Genomic DNA, 10292 nt, shown 5'->3' with positions numbered 1-10292 from the left:
GAAGTTAGCCCCAACGTTAGCCCCCTAACTTGGAGGCTAACGTTGGCAAGAGAAACTTGAAATTCATCCCTGGGCCAGCCAACGTTTGCGCCAACGTTAGCCCCCTAACTTGGTGGCTAACGTTGGCACATGAAATTCACAAGGGGAGGAGCAAAATTTTGCGCCAACGTTAGACCCCTAACTTGGAGGCTAACGTTGGCACATGAAAATTCAAGGAAGAGGAGCAAAAGTTTGTGCCAACGTTAGCCCCCTAACTTTGAGGCTAACGTTGGCGCCACACACCACAACAGCTTGAAGGGGTATACTTCCAACAAAAATAACTTGAGCTACAGAGCTCCAAATGAGGTGATTCAAGAAGCATTGGAAAGTAGGAATCAAGAGCTTTCCAAGCATATATAGCACTGCATGATGGACACTAAAATTGAGGGAGAAAACTGCCCCGTAATGTGCATAAATGAACATGGTGGCAACATGCAGTGAGGCCACTTGACCTCTGCACCTTCGATGGAGTATAACTCGAGCTGTAGAGCTCCAATTGATGTGCTCCCAACGGCATTGGAAAGTAGACATCCAGGGCTTTCCAAAAATGTATAATAGTATGGGGTGGACAATACGTTTGAGCCTCCAGAACTGGCGTTTTCGCCAACATTTGAGGCAAACGTTACCTCAAACGCTGCACACCAAAGCCAGCAACCATGCCCTCTTCAAATGATCATAACTTGAGTTGTAGATGGACTAAAGTTGCTTGATCCATCAATCCCTGTGGGATCGACCTCACTCTAAGTGAGTTATTACTACTTGATGCGACCCGGTGCACTTGCCGGTTAGATTTGTGTGTTTTGGGAGAAATTCATTTTTCCACCAAAATACTCATCAGGAGGTTGTGCATCTCCTTCTTAGATCTCAATGTCAAGTCCAATGGGAGAGGATTCAATTGTAGATAGGAACTCCTCAATGATTGAATCCATCTCTTGATCAACCTCTTCAAAGTCTTCAATCATGATATGCTTTGGAGGTTGTACACCCTCCTCAACATCAAATTCAAGCTCATTAGAAGAAGGTTCAACAGCTTCCACAAGATCATCAACAATATCACTTAGTGTGGAAGTGTTCTCAGGCTTGAAATTCACCTCTTGTTCAACTTCCTCTAGCTCTTCAACCACTTCTTCTTCTTTAACAATCTCTTCCTCCTCTACTTGTTGCAAGACATACCCCCTATCCTTGTCCTCATGCTGGGGTTCTAAAATCTCCTTCCTACTCCACTCTTCGGTTGATTTCTCACATTCATCCGTGGAGGTACTTTGCTTGTTGCATGAGTCCCATGAGTCCAAGGTGGCTTTAATTTTGGCAAGGTTAGCCATGATATCTTCGTACGTTTTTTGGGCTTCCTCTTGCTCTTTTTGACGGATGATTGCTTGAGGCCGGTCCATTCCTTCGTTGAAGCGATCCATTGGCTCTTGTTCCACTTTACTAACATAAGTAGGATCATATTGCTCTTGGACCAATGGATATGGGTATTCTTCTATGGAAGGTTGTGGTAGAAAGGGGAATTCATTTTGTGGTTGAAAGTTATCATACATGGGAGGTGATTCATCTTAGTAAGAATAGTGAGGTGGTGGTTCTTGAGGGTATTGGTGATGGAATTGGAGTGGTTCTACATATGGTTCATATAGTTCACAAGGTGGTTGGTATGGTGGGTAAGGATTAGGGTCATATAGAGGTGTTTGGTGGTATGGGGCTTGTGAGTATGGTTGTTGAGGGCTATGTTGAGGGAAGGGATCATATGTATGTGGTGGTTGTGGTTGACAATCACAATGAGGGTCACAACATACATTAGATTGGTATGCATTAGGAGTTGGATTGTACCCATAAGAAACCGGAGGAGGTTGTTGCCAAGAAGGTTGATCAATTCCTTGAGGCACCTTGACACGAAAATTATCGTCGGTCTATAATTTCTCTTATAGAAATAAGAACTTCGTTGTAAGCATAGCTCCAAACCAACAAACAATTCTCACATCAAATTTAATTTGGTTTTGTCACAAGTACAAACCCCAATAAGAATTAACCGAAATATTTAAACCTTGGGTCGTCTCACAAGGAATTGCAATGAAGTGGTCAATTATTGGCTATGAAGGAACAAGGGGTTTGGTTTATAAATGGGCAAAAAATTAAATGGCATGAATTTAAATGACAAGAAGAGTAAATCAAGCAATTAAAAAAAGCAAGGAAAAGAACTCTTGGCTAGACATAGGTAATTGAGATCACCATCCTAGTCTACAAACCATGTATTGACAATTGTGAGGAACCAAGCTTGTTAAGTCTACTTACAAAAGCCTTAAGTATGTAATATCTACTCCTAGGCTTGAAGTACATCAAATGGCTTGATCAACATCAATCCATAAGTCCTAACCTAGCTACTAATTGACTTAGTAGTAGGCTAGAGTCAATGGTTATCAAATTGACCACTAAAGGTTCTCAAATCACCAATTCAATAAGACCTAATGACTCAAGGTCACTCAATTTCCATAGCCTAGGCTAAGAGTAAAGGAAACTACTCAAAAACTAGAGGAAACATTCCATCAAACACCTAGTGTGCAATAAAAGTAAAGCATAGTAAAAGTGCAAGAAATATAAATCTACCAACTACCAATTGCAAGGAAAGTAAAATTCACAACTCAAATCAATAATAAAAGAACATCAACATCAAATTTCATTAAAAGAGATCCAAATCCAACATGAGTGCATGAACATAAAAGAGGCATAAAAGTAAAATTAACATCACAAACTAAGAGAATAAAGGTGTAGAAGTAAGAATTCATAAAGGGAACAAGATGAAATCAAGTAATCAAATCTAGATCTAAGAGAAATTAACCTAATCCTAACCTAATTCTAGATAGAAGAGGGAGCTTCTCTCTCTAGAAAACTAACTAAAGGCTCATCATGACTAACTAAGTGCTCCCTCTTTGCTCAAGCTTGAATTTTGCATGAAATATCCTCAGAAACAAGTTGGATTTGAGCCTGGGCAGCTCAGAAATCGCCCCCAGCGATTTTACTTTAAGTGAGTCACGTGCCGAGCGTCACGCGTACGCGTGGGTGACGCGTGCGCGTCGCTAGCCAAAATTCCTACTCACACGTACGCGTGGGTGACGCGTGCGCGTGGCTTGCAAATTTTCAATGCACGCGTACGCGTGCATGACGCATGCACGTGGCCCTCAATTCTTCAAATGCTCATTTCTTCATGAATTCTCCACTTTGCATGCTTTTTTCTTCATTTCTTCCACCCGATACTTGCCTTATGAACCTGAAATCACTCAACAAATACATCAAGGCATTAAATTGAATTAAAATCACCGATTTAAGGGCCTAAAAAGCATGTTTTTACACTTAAACACAAATTAAGGGAGAATTACAAAACCATGCTATTTCATTGAATAAATGTGGGAAAAGGTGATAAAATCCCCCAAAATAAGCACAAGATAAACCACAAAATTGGGGTTTATCAAACCTCCCCACACTTAAACCAAGCATGTCCTCATGCTAAACTCAAGAAAGAAACAAAGGGTATCAACATTTATTCAATGTAAACTACCTAAATGCAACTACCTATATGCAATCTATCTAAATGAATGCAAGTACTTGGTCAAAATAAATCAATTTCTAAGAAAGCATATACAAGTACAAGGGCTAAAGCACTAGCAATCAAAGCAAACCCTCAATTGAATTGAATTATTGAAAAGATTTTACAAAGTTGCAAGAAAAGATTATCATGGATGGAAGCATGTAATTGAGCGATCGAACCCTCACCAGATGTGTATCCGCTCTAGTCACTCAAGTGTATGGGGTTGATTTACTCAATTCTCCCCTAATCATGCTTTCCAAGATTTATTTTTCATCTAACAATCAACAATTATTTCATGCATGCATACAAATATCATGAGGACTTTCCATAGGTTGTAATGGGGCTAGGGTCAAGGTAAGGATGCATATAGTCAAGTGAGCTTGAGATTTGAATCTTTGATTAACATAAGCTTCCCACCCAACCTATATAACAACCTATAAAATTTCAAAGCTAATCTAACTACCCATTCTTCACTTTTTCACACCCTCATGCATTCTCTCCTTGATCACCACACATATGCATTGATTTTTGTTGAACTTTACTCTGGGGCATTTTGTCCCTTTTTTATTGCTTTTCTTTTTCTTTCTTTTCTATTTTTTTTCCTTTTATATATATATATATATATATATTTCCTTTTTGTTTTTCTCATTTTTTTTCTTTTCAAACAAAAATATATACAAGAATATCAATGCATATGGTTTAACATTCAATGCATGAGTATGTACCCAATTCTCATTATTTTCAACAAAACCACAAAATACACTTTTATCTCTATCCAATGTTCCCAACTTTTCCATAATCAAAGATCCAAACAAGGGACATTTATTATTTTTCACTTAGGCTTGTAATGTGCTAAAATTAAGAACAGAAGGGTTAAGCATAGGCTCAAAGTTAGTTAACAATGGAAGATAAAAGATAGGCTATTTGGGTAAGTGAGCTAATCGAAACAATGGCCTCAATCATATAAATGCATTCATACACAAAACAATGGACATAAAGAATCAAATAAATCAATGATTGCATTCATAGAAAGAGAATAATGCACACAAGAATAAAAATAAGTGGTTGTATGATGTAACCACACAATTAGGCTCAAATCTCACATGCTTGTGTTCTTAGCTTAAAAATCATGTTCCACAATATATGTAATTCAAGCAAGTTCTAAAAAGAAAAATTTTCAACCAATTGGGGTACCCTATAGATAAACTTCTTGAAAAATTTTATTATTTTTACTAAGCTTATTATATTATAAATGCAAACTAAGAAAATGTAACTAAAAATCCTAAAAGACCTAAAAATAAAATGCAAAATTGTTGGGATTAGAAACTTGTCGCCCAAAAATGCCGATTGGTCGGACGAGCTCCCCACACTTAAAAGTTTGCACCGTCCTCGGTGCACTCAAAGATGAGCAAGGGGTACGACGACTTTCCGAGTTGCCACCCTCAGCTGGCGGATCAACTGGTGCTGCGTGTTCTTTCTTCCACTTCCATTTTTGCTTGTGGTGCATCATTCATGAAAATTAAAAGAATAACACCGTAAGATGAGAAATACAAAAGCAAGGAAGCGTAAATTGTTGGGATGAGGTAAATCACTAGGATGGAGTGAGTGAATTGGTGTGACATTAGTGAAAAATAGGTGTGTGAATTCTAAATTAGGTGCCCTTTAGCACACACACACTATCATAGAAGGATATGTCATAACTACACAAAGAAAGTATGCACGTCACTCATTCTAATGTGCTTAAGATACTTCGAAGAGAACTTGCGGGTTAAGACACCAAACAAGCAATAAAGAAGCATAAAAGCACTCAAGCGAAATCAAGCAATTGTGAAATTGGATAATGAATGGACATTGATTGATGTGCAAGGTAACTTTAATGAATAAGATGGAATGTGAAACTTACACATCAAACAATGACACATATTGAAGTTTATTTGCAACACCTAAGTAACATAGAGGTGGAGCATATGGATGCTATGGAACTTAAGAAAAAGAATATAGAAGTGAAAATCAATCACATAGCAAGCATGGTCCACAAAGCTTAGAAAGCTCAAAAATGTGTCATTAAGTAAACTTTCGATCCAATTTTACAATCCCAAAATCTCAATGCATGAAATAGGTGATGTAAATAAGGGTCAATCATAAACAAGCATCACCTAAAAAATGCATTGATAATGTACACTTACCTAACAATGGATGATGAATGTATGGCAGTCAAAATATACAATTCAAAAGAATTGAGATACTTGGAGGCAATGTACAAGTACTTGGTATTCAAAACATTAAGCATTAAGAACTCGAAACCAAGTAACAAACTTGTACCCGCAATAAAGAATTCAACAATGAATATCAAAACAGTTATGCTAAAATAGCATTCAGTTAATAATAAGCAGCAATAATCAGTAAACAAGATTAATAATCCAACACTTATAATGGAAAACAAAAGTTAAACAAAGATTAAACTAACTAACTAACTAAAAGAAATGGTGTTATATGGTGTTGGTAGTTGATAAACCACTATTTTATGGTTTATCTTGTGCTCAATTGAGTGGTTTTTATTAACTCTTTACCCACTTATTCATACTATTTGCATGGTTTTACATTTGCCTTCCTAATTATGTGCTTTGATTGAAAACATGCTTCTTTGAGCTTTAAATTGCTAATATTAATCATCTCTTATTACCATAAGATTCCTTGATATGTGTGTTAAGTGTTTTTAGATATTTTAAGGCAGGAATGGCTTGGAGGATGGGAAGAAAGCATGCAAAAGTGGAAGGAATGCAAGAAGTTGGAGAAATTGCTAAGCTGTCCAGCCTGACCTCTCTGCACTCAAACGGCTATAACTTTAGCTACAGAGGTCTAAACGATGCGGTTCCAGTTGCGTTGGAAAGCTAACATCCAGGGCTTCGATTTGATATATAATATATTATAGTTTCCCTAACGCTAAGCGACGCGACCGCGTGATCTATGCGGCTGCATCGCAATGACGGAAATCCAGCGTGGCAAAAATTCGAAACCAGCGAATTCTGGACTGTTTCTGACCCAGTTTGCGGCCCAGAAAACACAGATTAGAGGCTATAAAGTGGGGGACTGCATCCATTCATAGGAGGCTCTCATATTTTACAATTTTAGGAGTAGATGTAGTTTTTAGAGAGAGAGGTTCTCTCCTCTCTCTTAGGATTAGGATTTAGGACTTCTCTTAGTTTTAGGAGTGACACTCAATCCCAGGTTCTTTATTTTTATTTATTTTTCCAATTGGCTTATGAAATTTTTCATGTTAGATTTTACTACTTTGAATGTATTTTATTTGAGGTAATTGGTAACACTTGAGTTGTCAAACTCAGGAGTGGTTGAAATTGGCAGATTTTGCTTTAGCTAGGATTGCTCTAACACTAGTCTCTCCAAAGGAGTTGACTAGGACTTGAGAATCAAGCTAATTAGTCCACTTGACTTAACTAAGTAGGATTAAAATCCAATTCTCATCACATCTGATAAGGATAACAAGGACAGGATTTCCGGTTCTAATACCTTGCCAAGAGTTTATTTTTCAGTTATTTATTTATTTTTATTGCTTTGAAAATATACCTGTGCCCATTGCCCAAACTCTAAATTTACACAATTTACAAACTCATAACCAATAATAAGAACATACATCCCTGCAATTCCTTGAGAAGACGACCCGTATAACACCCTAACTATTAAAATGTCACGCTTCCGGCTGCGCCACTCTAATAGCTCGAGTATTACGACGACTTTTAAAATATTTAATAGTAAAACATGAGCCTGTTTAAAACTTAAAAACCAAATATTCAAAATTTCTATCCATCCATTATAGTACTGTTTACACTACTTACAAATAATACATAAATATATATACATCATACCAATATGCAAACTTCACATATCAAAACTCCTATCCCTCTTGCAAAAACTGCCAGAAATAAAGGCGAGGGAAAGACAAAAACTAAGATAATACAAAATAATGTCGAATAAACAGAAAATAAATATAACTCTTCTAAAGCTCCATCGCCCATATCCTGAAAAGGGAAAAATCTGTAGGGGAGTGAGAACATCGTCCTCGAAAGGGTTCTCACTATAGGGTTACAGAATTGCTATAGTAAGACATGAGAATAAAACCGTTTATTAAAGTACAGTGATTAATAACCGCCTTATGCTTCTTTTCAAAACCAAAGATTTAATATTCAAAATCCGAAATTCTTTCTAAAAGGGAAAGCTGTTAATTTCTCATAAATCTAAAAGCTTTTTTTTTTTAAAGTTTTTCCTAGACAGCATGAATGACCAAACTGTTCCAAGCATAGGTTCATTAAGTCTATGCTGAACCAGTTTAATTTTTCATACTTTTCTAACCCAAAGCACAAACCAAACACAGCTTTCAGCCATCTCATAATCAATCACGGCTCTAGGCCCAAGCAACTCAATCAACAACCAATTCATCATAATCCAACCAATTTTCAGTCACAAACACAAGTAAGAAGATTCAAACACAATCAAGCAGTTATGTCAAGTAGAGCAATTAGCAATTAAATATAACTATTCACATAGGCAAACCAATTACAATATGCACACCCAAACAATGTCATATAAGTGCATATGATGCATGCCTGTCCTACTGGCCATGAGCTCACACGTCAGTTATATTGCCAGACCCGACTCGGATAAGCGGGATTAAACCACCATCCTTATCCGTAGGTTCCACAAGCAAGCGGGATTAAACCACCATCCTTGCCCGGAACACGCAAGCGGGATTTAACCACCATCCTTGCCAAATAATTTATCAGTATGTGAGCGGGACAAAACCACCATCCCTGCACAACGGTTTACGCACTGAGCAAGCGGGACTATACCACCATCCTTGCCAGGCCAGAAATCCTCATCATATTTTCAATAATATCCATAATCAATCAGGCTTAAAATCTTATTTCAAAATAAATCATTCTTGCCCCCACTTACTTTCAATAATCAACATATTCAAGGGCCACCTTTCCTCAATTCAATTTCCTTTCAAAACAAAGTCACCTTTAAATTCTCTTCTGAAAACTCAAAATCATTCATTCTAAGTCAGAATTTGGTCATCAAACTCCTCAACAGTCTCAAGACTCTAGGGGAAAAACAACCGACCTCATTTCCATAAATTCAGTAAAGATTCTTAAAAAAATCATTGTTTCCTTAAATTGAGTTATTCAAAGGAAGTTTCTAAACCAAATCAAGAAATTCCAAACTAAGTTTAAAATCCAAAACATGTTTAAAATACTAGGTTCTAGATCAATTCCATTTCGTTCTTAAATCGGTAACCTTCCCAAAAGTACTTCTTAAGTCAAACTTCAAAACACAGGTTCTTTCATATTTAAGTCGATCTTAAATATAAACTTCCTGTAAACAGATTAAATTCGAAATATCTATTTCTTAATAAATCAAGAACAAAGTAATGGACCTTCTCAAATTCATTCTTTTTCTAAATCATATTTTAAAACAAAATCTTAATTTTATAAAAATTCGGCAGCATCTCTCCTAAAACTTGGATCTAGCCACCCTTTTCGGGTCCCAACCAAACAAATCCTCAACTCTTTCCAACAGGTTCAAGACCAAATCAGTTTTCCAAATAAACCAAATCCAGACTTTTAAATATCAAGAATCATTTCAGGCCAAACCAATCAGAAATCTCAATTTTAACAAAATTAAACATTATCTCAGTTAAAAGACAACCATACTCATCCAAACAAATCAAACAATGCATAAGACTTACATAATCACCAGAAAATCATTTCGCTCGTCATATCAATTTATAACAATTCTACTTTAAAATAGATTAGTTTTATAAAATCCCCTACCTCGATAAGCAAAACCATAACCCATACTTGTCAACTGAACTCTTTTCGCTTAGGCCGAAATCAACGGCAACTTAGGCCTCAGCCCCTGATCTCTTTCACAGCAACTTTAACCACGGCACGTAAGAACCGAACTCAAACCTAAAGCATTAACGTTGCAAGGACCTTATAAACATATAGCAGAATAGTGACTAAAAGAAATCAGAACAGGGAAAGGCTTACTGAATCTACGAGTATCCAAGAAATAGAACGGCGGTGACTCCGTTGACGACGCGGCAACTTGATGTCGCATGCACGGGTACCGAACTCAGCATGCAAGAACCACAACTCAGCCCTACATTACCATCATCTCAGTTATTCTAATAGGCTATGACGGAAAACTGATTTCAAAGGTTTCAGAGACGATAAGGCTTACCCAGGGAAAAAGGACTTCGGTGGAGATTTCCGGCGGCAGAGGCGGCGAGGAACGGCAACGAAGGCGCAGCGGTCTCCCTCCCCTATGCGCACTCTGACTTCACGATGAGAACAACGGCGGCTTACAACGGTGACGACTCTTCTCTGTTCGTGCTTCTAGTGGCAGCGGCAAGGACGGGTTCGGCAGCGGAGACCCGACGAAGCTGGCGGCGACGACAGCAGTGACTGGCGATGGACTGGGCGCAGCTGGGCGGCGGCGGCGGCTTACCCAGACTTCGGTGGAGATTTCCGGCGGCAGAGGCGGCGAGGAACGGCAACGAAGGCGCAGCGGTCTCCCTCCCCTATGCGCACTCTGACTTCACGATGAGAACAACGGCGGCTTACAACGGTGACGACTCTTCCGACTCTTCTCT

General features: G+C 38.0%; 1 long non-coding RNA gene across 1 annotated transcript in view; it reads right to left on the bottom strand.

The window, feature by feature from the left end:
* Window positions 1-9925, bottom strand: part of LOC110271139 — an 18306-nt gene extending 8381 nt beyond the window's left edge. The window contains exons 1-2 of the long non-coding RNA XR_002361390.1: window positions 9881-9925; window positions 9574-9799 (exon numbers count right to left, since the gene is read on the bottom strand). This is a non-coding gene — a long non-coding RNA (uncharacterized LOC110271139). The remainder of the gene's footprint in view (window positions 1-9573; window positions 9800-9880) is intronic.

Source organism: Arachis ipaensis, chromosome B04, assembly GCF_000816755.2.
Source record: "Arachis ipaensis cultivar K30076 chromosome B04, Araip1.1, whole genome shotgun sequence".
NCBI lineage: Eukaryota > Viridiplantae > Streptophyta > Magnoliopsida > Fabales > Fabaceae > Arachis > Arachis ipaensis.
Note: the sequence above shows the minus strand (reverse complement) of the source record. Positions and strands in the feature narration are given on the sequence as shown.